This window comes from Schistocerca americana, unplaced genomic scaffold (assembly GCF_021461395.2).
Source record: "Schistocerca americana isolate TAMUIC-IGC-003095 unplaced genomic scaffold, iqSchAmer2.1 HiC_scaffold_550, whole genome shotgun sequence".
NCBI classification, from domain to species: domain Eukaryota; kingdom Metazoa; phylum Arthropoda; class Insecta; order Orthoptera; family Acrididae; genus Schistocerca; species Schistocerca americana.
In genome coordinates this window covers 25,287-35,000 of record NW_025726292.1, presented here as the reverse complement: position 1 = coordinate 35,000, position 9,714 = coordinate 25,287, and the positions used below count along the sequence as shown (strand labels likewise).

Below are 9,714 nucleotides of genomic sequence, written 5' to 3'. Positions count from 1 at the left end.
AATCACTCGCACACCACGCAGCTGTACGAAAATGCTCGTGCGTGGGTCCGCATAGCTGAGTCGGTAGAGCGTTAGGTTTTCAACCAAAGGGTCCTGGGTTCAAGTCCCTGTCTGGGCGAAAATTAATACACCTGTGTTCAAGTCCCTGTCTGGGCGAAAATTAATACACTTTCGTAACGGCTAATGGAAACTGTACAGGAAAGAGTGAGGCCACGCCGTTTTCTGCCACCAGATTGCTTCTAAAGATGGCGGTTTCAGTTGTCGGGAGTCGCTTCCGCCACCGGCAGTCGTGGCCGAGTGGTTAAGGCGTCTGATTTGAAATCAGATTCCCTCTGGGAGCGTAGGTTCGAGTCCTGCCTACTGCGAAAATTTTCTCGCTCTCAAATGGCGTACGTTCAGCTGCATCCTAGCAGTTGCGTCACTACTAAACACGTGGGTCACCAGCAATGTGCAGTGCTATTTGATCCAGGGCGCAGCGCTACAGTCGCCCCCAGAAGCCGCAGCTCATCTCCGCGTCTCACAGGCGTCCACCAGGTGTTAGTACAAGTGTCGCCTCACTGGGCAGTGCAGATGTGTCCATTTTAGCTTGCAGACGATGACGTGTGAGCTAACGCAAGTCGAATGTTTTACCGTGTGTATCTGCTAGATACTGCCACTCATACGGTGGAGAGACTCACTCCTTCTTGTGTCTCGTTCTCCGCACACGAGTTGCCCCTGGCATCGATATAGCACGGGTTTTCTAGCGTCAGCGAAGTCAATATTACACGAATCGAGTCGACATGTTTGCTTGTTACGATGACGGAAGAAGAAGAAATGTGTGTGTAACTTCACTGCATCGGCTGCTCGCCTTTCAGCGCCCCTGTGTCTTATCAGACGAAGGTGACTGTGAAATTGGCAACGAGACAGAGTTTAATGAACACATGCAAATGACAACCTTCAACGTCAGCCGAAATAGCTCAGTTGGGAGAGCGTTAGACTGAAGGTGTAAAGGTCCCTGGTTCGATCCCGGGTTTCGGCAGGGATTCGTTTTGATGCGACGCCAATGGAATTACTCTGCGTTTGTGATAATGCAACTACCGCTGACAACAAAAATGACTCTCTCCTGTAGCTGTTCTGGTTGTCTAGTGCATGCCATAAGAGGAACTCACTAGACAACTAACTCCCCTAGAAGCAAAAGAATTAAAAATATCCTACCGACTGCATTCCTTTTTCTGTGTCAGGTGGTGAAGAACGTCTTCAACGGAACCGTGAAATGAGCGAAAGCGTGGGAAACATTGCATTCGAAATGCTTGTGAATTTTCCAATTGCCCAGTGAGTGTCGACAAAACACGTAAATTCTCTGCTCCAACGTATGAGACGTAACAACTGGTGCAATTTGTTGTTGCATCATGTGCCAGCAGTCTTCGATAGTGTGTTACGAGCTTAGCGCGGTAAGTTTGTAGACAGCATTTAGGCGACGTTTTATTTGTTAACGGCCCCATACAGCGATTGCACAACAGTAAAGGACATGAGTCAATGTATAGTTGTGCGTCGTGGGAGGTTTTGCAGCCTCGTGTGAGCCCGGATAGCTCAGTCGGTAGAGCATTAGGCTTTTAACCTAAGGGCCCAGGTTTCAAGTCCCTGTCCAGGCGGAAATTTTAATACTTTGGTAGCGATTCGTCTGGTAGCGGTGGAGACGCTACAGAAAATAATGCAGCTACGCCGTTTTCTGACACCACAGTGCTTTAAACGGTAGCAGTTGCATGTGTCCGGAGAACACCGCGCTAACGGCAGTCGTGGCCGAGTGGTTAAGGCGTCTGACTCGAAATCAGATTCCCTCTGGGAGCGTAGGTTCGAATCCTACCGGCTGCGTGCGATTTTGCGTAAAGAGGAGCAAACATTTTCGCACACATGTGACATGTGTGGGCGAATGCGGGTGCAAACCAGTGACGCCATTCTCAACAAGACGAAAATTTCCGTTTTAAGAATACTGAGTTTTCGCGACGACCGCTGCTTACTCTGGCTATCGGTTCACCTCACACTGACACTGACGCTGGGACTGCAGAAAGCCGTCGCTGAGATCGTGAGTACACAGATGTGCTCGAAAGTGATGGACAGAGCGAACATCTCATTTTCTTTTTAAGAATCGCAATTTCAATCACTCGAGTGCGGCAAAAGCAGTGGTGCAGCGTTTCTTTTCTTAAGATCTCGCAGCTGCTTGGAGGTATGTCCATCGTTTTAAGACGACAGAAAACTAGCGTCAGCGGTGCGTCAGTGGGAAGTCGGTGAAGTCGCCATTGGAGCCGTAAGCCAGTAATTACGACATGCGAATCACTCGCACACCACGCAGCTGTACGATAATGCTCTTGCGTGGGTCCGCATAGCTGAGTCGGTAGAGCGTTAGGTTTTCAACCAAAGGGTCCTGGGTTCAAGTCCCTGTCTGGGCGAAAATTAATACACCTGTGTTCAAGTCCCTGACTGGGCGAAAATTAATACACTTTCGTAACGGCTAATGGAAACCGTACAGGAAAGAGTGAGGCCACGCCGTTTTCTGCCACCAGATTGCTTCTAAAGATGGCGGTTACAGTTGTCGGGAGTCGCTTCCGCCACCGGCAGTCGTGGCCGAGTGGGTAAGGCGTCTGACTTGAAATCAGATTCCCTCTGGGAGCGTAGGTTCGAGTCCTGCCGACTGCGAAAATTTTCTCGCTCTCAAATGGCGGACGTTCAGCTGCATCCTAGCAGTTGCGTCACTACTAAACACGTGGGTCACCAGCAATGTGCAGTGCTATTTGATCCAGGGCGCAGCGCTACAGTCGCGCCCAGAAGCCGCAGCTCATCTCCGCGTCTCACAGGCGTCCACCAGGTGTTAGTACAAGTGTCGCCTCACTGGGCAGTGCAGATGTGTCCATTTTAGCTTGCAGACGATGACGTGTGAGCTAACGCAAGTCGAATGTTTTACCGTGTGTATCTGCTAGATACTGCCTCCCATACGGTGGAGAGACTCACTCCTTCTTGTGTCTCGTTCTCCGCACACGAGTTGCCCCTGGCATCGATATGACACGGGTTTTCTAGCGTCAGCGAAGTCAATATTACACGAATCGAGTCGACATGTTTGCTTGTTACGATGACGGAAGAAGAAGAAATGTGTGTGTAACTTCACTGCATCGGCTGCTCGCCTTTCAGCGCCCCTGTGTCTTATCAGACGAAGGTGACTGTGACATTGGCAACGAGGCAGAGGTTAATGAACACATGCAAATGAGAACCTTCAACGTCAGCCGAAATAGCTCAGTTGGGAGAGCGTTAGACTGAAGATCTAAAGGTCCCTGGTTCGATCCCGGGTTTCGGCAGGGATTCGTTTTGATGCGACGCCAATGGAATTACTCTGCGTTTGTGATAATGCAACTACCGCTGACAACAAAAATGACTCTCTCCTGTAGCTGTTCTGGTTGTCTAGTGCATGCCATAAGAGGAACTCACTAGACAACTAACTCCCCTAGAAGCAAAAGAATTAAAAATATCCTACCGACTGCATTCCTTTTTCTGTGTCAGGTGGTGAAGAACGTCTTCAACGGAACCGTGAAATGAGCGAAAGCGTGGGAAACATTGCATTCGAAATGCTTGTGAATTTTCCAATTGCCCAGTGAGTGTCGACAAAACACGTAAATTCTCTGCTCCAACGTATGAGACGTAACAACTGGTGCAATTTGTTGTTGCATCATGTGCCAGCAGTCTTCGATAGTGTGTTACGAGCTTAGCGCGATAAGTTTGTAGACAGCATTTAGGCGACGTTTTATTTGTTAACGGCCCCATACAGCGATTGCACAACAGTAAAGGACATGAGTCAATGTATAGTTGTGCGTCGTGGGAGGTTTTGCAGCCTCATGTGAGCCCGGATAGCTCAGTCGGTAGAGCATTAGGCTTTTAACCTAAGGGCCCAGGTTTCAAGTCCCTGTCCAGGCGGAAATTTTAATACTTTGGTAGCGATTCGTCTGGTAGCGGTGGAGACGCTACAGAAAATAATGCAGCTACGCCGTTTTCTGACACCACAGTGCTTTAAACGGTAGCAGTTGCATGTGTCCGGAGAACACCGCGCTAACGGCAGTCGTGGCCGAGTGGTTAAGGCGTCTGACTCGAAATCAGATTCCCTCTGGGAGCGTAGGTTCGAATCCTACCGGCTGCGTGCGATTTTGCGTAAAGAGGAGCAAACATTTTCGCACACATGTGACATGTGTGGGCGAATGCGGGTGCAAACCAGTGACGCCATTCTCAACAAGACGAAAATTTCCGTTTTAAGAATACTGAGTTTTCGCGACGACCGCTGCTTACTCTGGCTATCGGTTCACCTCACACTGACACTGACGCTGGGACTGCAGAAAGCCGTCGCTGAGATCGTGAGTACACAGATGTGCTCGAAAGTGATGGACACAGCGAACATCTCATTTTCTTTTTAAGAATCGCAATTTCAATCACTCGAGTGCGGCAAAAGCAGTGGTGCAGCGTTTCTTTTCTTAAGATCTCGCAGCTGCTTGGAGGTATGTCCATCGTTTTAAGACGACAGAAAACTAGCGTCAGCGGTGCGTCAGTGGGAAGTCGGTGAAGTCGCCATTGGAGCCGTAAGCCAGTAATTACGACATGCGAATCACTCGCACACCACGCAGCTGTACGAAAATGCTCGTGCGTGGGTCCGCATAGCTGAGTCGGTAGAGCGTTAGGTTTTCAACCAAAGGGTCCTGGGTTCAAGTCCCTGTCTGGGCGAAAATTAATACACCTGTGTTCAAGTCCCTGTCTGGGCGAAAATTAATACACTTTCGTAACGGCTAATGGAAACTGTACAGGAAAGAGTGAGGCCACGCCGTTTTCTGCCACCAGATTGCTTCTAAAGATGGCGGTTTCAGTTGTCGGGAGTCGCTTCCGCCACCGGCAGTCGTGGCCGAGTGGTTAAGGCGTCTGATTTGAAATCAGATTCCCTCTGGGAGCGTAGGTTCGAGTCCTGCCTACTGCGAAAATTTTCTCGCTCTCAAATGGCGTACGTTCAGCTGCATCCTAGCAGTTGCGTCACTACTAAACACGTGGGTCACCAGCAATGTGCAGTGCTATTTGATCCAGGGCGCAGCGCTACAGTCGCCCCCAGAAGCCGCAGCTCATCTCCGCGTCTCACAGGCGTCCACCAGGTGTTAGTACAAGTGTCGCCTCACTGGGCAGTGCAGATGTGTCCATTTTAGCTTGCAGACGATGACGTGTGAGCTAACGCAAGTCGAATGTTTTACCGTGTGTATCTGCTAGATACTGCCACTCATACGGTGGAGAGACTCACTCCTTCTTGTGTCTCGTTCTCCGCACACGAGTTGCCCCTGGCATCGATATAGCACGGGTTTTCTAGCGTCAGCGAAGTCAATATTACACGAATCGAGTCGACATGTTTGCTTGTTACGATGACGGAAGAAGAAGAAATGTGTGTGTAACTTCACTGCATCGGCTGCTCGCCTTTCAGCGCCCCTGTGTCTTATCAGACGAAGGTGACTGTGAAATTGGCAACGAGACAGAGTTTAATGAACACATGCAAATGACAACCTTCAACGTCAGCCGAAATAGCTCAGTTGGGAGAGCGTTAGACTGAAGGTGTAAAGGTCCCTGGTTCGATCCCGGGTTTCGGCAGGGATTCGTTTTGATGCGACGCCAATGGAATTACTCTGCGTTTGTGATAATGCAACTACCGCTGACAACAAAAATGACTCTCTCCTGTAGCTGTTCTGGTTGTCTAGTGCATGCCATAAGAGGAACTCACTAGACAACTAACTCCCCTAGAAGCAAAAGAATTAAAAATATCCTACCGACTGCATTCCTTTTTCTGTGTCAGGTGGTGAAGAACGTCTTCAACGGAACCGTGAAATGAGCGAAAGCGTGGGAAACATTGCATTCGAAATGCTTGTGAATTTTCCAATTGCCCACTGAGTGTCGACAAAACACGTAAATTCTCTGCTCCAACGTATGAGACGTAACAACTGGTGCAATTTGTTGTTGCATCATGTGCCAGCAGTCTTCGATAGTGTGTTACGAGCTTAGCGCGATAAGTTTGTAGACAGCATTTAGGCGACGTTTTATTTGTTAACGGCCCCATACAGCGATTGCACAACAGTAAAGGACATGAGTCAATGTATAGTTGTGCGTCGTGGGAGGTTTTGCAGCCTCATGTGAGCCCGGATAGCTCAGTCGGTAGAGCATTAGGCTTTTAACCTAAGGGCCCAGGTTTCAAGTCCCTGTCCAGGCGGAAATTTTAATACTTTGGTAGCGATTCGTCTGGTAGCGGTGGAGACGCTACAGAAAATAATGCAGCTACGCCGTTTTCTGACACCACAGTGCTTTAAACGGTAGCAGTTGCATGTGTCCGGAGAACACCGCGCTAACGGCAGTCGTGGCCGAGTGGTTAAGGCGTCTGACTCGAAATCAGATTCCCTCTGGGAGCGTAGGTTCGAATCCTACCGGCTGCGTGCGATTTTGCGTAAAGAGGAGCAAACATTTTCGCACACATGTGACATGTGTGGGCGAATGCGGGTGCAAACCAGTGACGCCATTCTCAACAAGACGAAAATTTCCGTTTTAAGAATACTGAGTTTTCGCGACGACCGCTGCTTACTCTGGCTATCGGTTCACCTCACACTGACACTGACGCTGGGACTGCAGAAAGCCGTCGCTGAGATCGTGAGTACACAGATGTGCTCGAAAGTGATGGACACAGCGAACATCTCATTTTCTTTTTAAGAATCGCAATTTCAATCACTCGAGTGCGGCAAAAGCAGTGGTGCAGCGTTTCTTTTCTTAAGATCTCGCAGCTGCTTGGAGGTATGTCCATCGTTTTAAGACGACAGAAAACTAGCGTCAGCGGTGCGTCAGTGGGAAGTCGGTGAAGTCGCCATTGGAGCCGTAAGCCAGTAATTACGACATGCGAATCACTCGCACACCACGCAGCTGTACGAAAATGCTCGTGCGTGGGTCCGCATAGCTGAGTCGGTAGAGCGTTAGGTTTTCAACCAAAGGGTCCTGGGTTCAAGTCCCTGTCTGGGCGAAAATTAATACACCTGTGTTCAAGTCCCTGTCTGGGCGAAAATTAATACACTTTCGTAACGGCTAATGGAAACTGTACAGGAAAGAGTGAGGCCACGCCGTTTTCTGCCACCAGATTGCTTCTAAAGATGGCGGTTTCAGTTGTCGGGAGTCGCTTCCGCCACCGGCAGTCGTGGCCGAGTGGTTAAGGCGTCTGATTTGAAATCAGATTCCCTCTGGGAGCGTAGGTTCGAGTCCTGCCTACTGCGAAAATTTTCTCGCTCTCAAATGGCGTACGTTCAGCTGCATCCTAGCAGTTGCGTCACTACTAAACACGTGGGTCACCAGCAATGTGCAGTGCTATTTGATCCAGGGCGCAGCGCTACAGTCGCCCCCAGAAGCCGCAGCTCATCTCCGCGTCTCACAGGCGTCCACCAGGTGTTAGTACAAGTGTCGCCTCACTGGGCAGTGCAGATGTGTCCATTTTAGCTTGCAGACGATGACGTGTGAGCTAACGCAAGTCGAATGTTTTACCGTGTGTATCTGCTAGATACTGCCACTCATACGGTGGAGAGACTCACTCCTTCTTGTGTCTCGTTCTCCGCACACGAGTTGCCCCTGGCATCGATATAGCACGGGTTTTCTAGCGTCAGCGAAGTCAATATTACACGAATCGAGTCGACATGTTTGCTTGTTACGATGACGGAAGAAGAAGAAATGTGTGTGTAACTTCACTGCATCGGCTGCTCGCCTTTCAGCGCCCCTGTGTCTTATCAGACGAAGGTGACTGTGAAATTGGCAACGAGACAGAGTTTAATGAACACATGCAAATGACAACCTTCAACGTCAGCCGAAATAGCTCAGTTGGGAGAGCGTTAGACTGAAGGTGTAAAGGTCCCTGGTTCGATCCCGGGTTTCGGCAGGGATTCGTTTTGATGCGACGCCAATGGAATTACTCTGCGTTTGTGATAATGCAACTACCGCTGACAACAAAAATGACTCTCTCCTGTAGCTGTTCTGGTTGTCTAGTGCATGCCATAAGAGGAACTCACTAGACAACTAACTCCCCTAGAAGCAAAAGAATTAAAAATATCCTACCGACTGCATTCCTTTTTCTGTGTCAGGTGGTGAAGAACGTCTTCAACGGAACCGTGAAATGAGCGAAAGCGTGGGAAACATTGCATTCGAAATGCTTGTGAATTTTCCAATTGCCCACTGAGTGTCGACAAAACACGTAAATTCTCTGCTCCAACGTATGAGACGTAACAACTGGTGCAATTTGTTGTTGCATCATGTGCCAGCAGTCTTCGATAGTGTGTTACGAGCTTAGCGCGATAAGTTTGTAGACAGCATTTAGGCGACGTTTTATTTGTTAACGGCCCCATACAGCGATTGCACAACAGTAAAGGACATGAGTCAATGTATAGTTGTGCGTCGTGGGAGGTTTTGCAGCCTCATGTGAGCCCGGATAGCTCAGTCGGTAGAGCATTAGGCTTTTAACCTAAGGGCCCAGGTTTCAAGTCCCTGTCCAGGCGGAAATTTTAATACTTTGGTAGCGATTCGTCTGGTAGCGGTGGAGACGCTACAGAAAATAATGCAGCTACGCCGTTTTCTGACACCACAGTGCTTTAAACGGTAGCAGTTGCATGTGTCCGGAGAACACCGCGCTAACGGCAGTCGTGGCCGAGTGGTTAAGGCGTCTGACTCGAAATCAGATTCCCTCTGGGAGCGTAGGTTCGAATCCTACCGGCTGCGTGCGATTTTGCGTAAAGAGGAGCAAACATTTTCGCACACATGTGACATGTGTGGGCGAATGCGGGTGCAAACCAGTGACGCCATTCTCAACAAGACGAAAATTTCCGTTTTAAGAATACTGAGTTTTCGCGACGACCGCTGCTTACTCTGGCTATCGGTTCACCTCACACTGACACTGACGCTGGGACTGCAGAAAGCCGTCGCTGAGATCGTGAGTACACAGATGTGCTCGAAAGTGATGGACACAGCGAACATCTCATTTTCTTTTTAAGAATCGCAATTTCAATCACTCGAGTGCGGCAAAAGCAGTGGTGCAGCGTTTCTTTTCTTAAGATCTCGCAGCTGCTTGGAGGTATGTCCATCGTTTTAAGACGACAGAAAACTAGCGTCAGCGGTGCGTCAGTGGGAAGTCGGTGAAGTCGCCATTGGAGCCGTAAGCCAGTAATTACGACATGCGAATCACTCGCACACCACGCAGCTGTACGAAAATGCTCGTGCGTGGGTCCGCATAGCTGAGTCGGTAGAGCGTTAGGTTTTCAACCAAAGGGTCCTGGGTTCAAGTCCCTGTCTGGGCGAAAATTAATACACCTGTGTTCAAGTCCCTGTCTGGGCGAAAATTAATACACTTTCGTAACGGCTAATGGAAACTGTACAGGAAAGAGTGAGGCCACGCCGTTTTCTGCCACCAGATTGCTTCTAAAGATGGCGGTTTCAGTTGTCGGGAGTCGCTTCCGCCACCGGCAGTCGTGGCCGAGTGGTTAAGGCGTCTGATTTGAAATCAGATTCCCTCTGGGAGCGTAGGTTCGAGTCCTGCCTACTGCGAAAATTTTCTCGCTCTCAAATGGCGTACGTTCAGCTGCATCCTAGCAGTTGCGTCACTACTAAACACGTGGGTCACCAGCAATGTGCAGTGCTATTTGATCCAGGGCGCAGCGCTAC

At 49.5% G+C, this 9,714-nt stretch overlaps 17 non-coding genes across 17 annotated transcripts; all 17 read left to right on the top strand.

Moving 5' to 3' along the window:
- The first annotated feature begins 283 nt into the window (after positions 1-283).
- Positions 284-365, top strand: Trnas-uga. The gene has a single exon. It is a non-coding gene; the product is annotated as a tRNA-Ser (tRNA).
- Positions 366-945: 580 nt separating this feature from the next.
- Positions 946-1,018, top strand: Trnaf-gaa. The gene has a single exon. It is a non-coding gene; the product is annotated as a tRNA-Phe (tRNA).
- A 540-nt stretch (positions 1,019-1,558) lies between these two features.
- Trnak-uuu lies at positions 1,559-1,631 on the top strand. The gene has a single exon. It is a non-coding gene; the product is annotated as a tRNA-Lys (tRNA).
- Positions 1,632-1,769: 138 nt separating this feature from the next.
- On the top strand, positions 1,770-1,851 carry Trnas-cga. Its single transcript has one exon. It is a non-coding gene; the product is annotated as a tRNA-Ser (tRNA).
- Positions 1,852-2,591: 740 nt separating this feature from the next.
- Trnas-uga lies at positions 2,592-2,673 on the top strand. The gene has a single exon. It is a non-coding gene; the product is annotated as a tRNA-Ser (tRNA).
- Positions 2,674-3,253: 580 nt separating this feature from the next.
- On the top strand, positions 3,254-3,326 carry Trnaf-gaa. The gene has a single exon. It is a non-coding gene; the product is annotated as a tRNA-Phe (tRNA).
- A 540-nt stretch (positions 3,327-3,866) lies between these two features.
- Trnak-uuu lies at positions 3,867-3,939 on the top strand. The gene has a single exon. It is a non-coding gene; the product is annotated as a tRNA-Lys (tRNA).
- A 138-nt stretch (positions 3,940-4,077) lies between these two features.
- Trnas-cga lies at positions 4,078-4,159 on the top strand. The gene has a single exon. It is a non-coding gene; the product is annotated as a tRNA-Ser (tRNA).
- A 740-nt stretch (positions 4,160-4,899) lies between these two features.
- Trnas-uga lies at positions 4,900-4,981 on the top strand. Its single transcript has one exon. It is a non-coding gene; the product is annotated as a tRNA-Ser (tRNA).
- A 580-nt stretch (positions 4,982-5,561) lies between these two features.
- Positions 5,562-5,634, top strand: Trnaf-gaa. Its single transcript has one exon. It is a non-coding gene; the product is annotated as a tRNA-Phe (tRNA).
- Positions 5,635-6,174: 540 nt separating this feature from the next.
- On the top strand, positions 6,175-6,247 carry Trnak-uuu. The gene has a single exon. It is a non-coding gene; the product is annotated as a tRNA-Lys (tRNA).
- Positions 6,248-6,385: 138 nt separating this feature from the next.
- Trnas-cga lies at positions 6,386-6,467 on the top strand. The gene has a single exon. It is a non-coding gene; the product is annotated as a tRNA-Ser (tRNA).
- Positions 6,468-7,207: 740 nt separating this feature from the next.
- Trnas-uga lies at positions 7,208-7,289 on the top strand. Its single transcript has one exon. It is a non-coding gene; the product is annotated as a tRNA-Ser (tRNA).
- Positions 7,290-7,869: 580 nt separating this feature from the next.
- On the top strand, positions 7,870-7,942 carry Trnaf-gaa. Its single transcript has one exon. It is a non-coding gene; the product is annotated as a tRNA-Phe (tRNA).
- Positions 7,943-8,482: 540 nt separating this feature from the next.
- On the top strand, positions 8,483-8,555 carry Trnak-uuu. The gene has a single exon. It is a non-coding gene; the product is annotated as a tRNA-Lys (tRNA).
- Positions 8,556-8,693: 138 nt separating this feature from the next.
- Positions 8,694-8,775, top strand: Trnas-cga. The gene has a single exon. It is a non-coding gene; the product is annotated as a tRNA-Ser (tRNA).
- Positions 8,776-9,515: 740 nt separating this feature from the next.
- Positions 9,516-9,597, top strand: Trnas-uga. Its single transcript has one exon. It is a non-coding gene; the product is annotated as a tRNA-Ser (tRNA).
- The last annotated feature ends 117 nt before the right edge of the window (positions 9,598-9,714 follow it).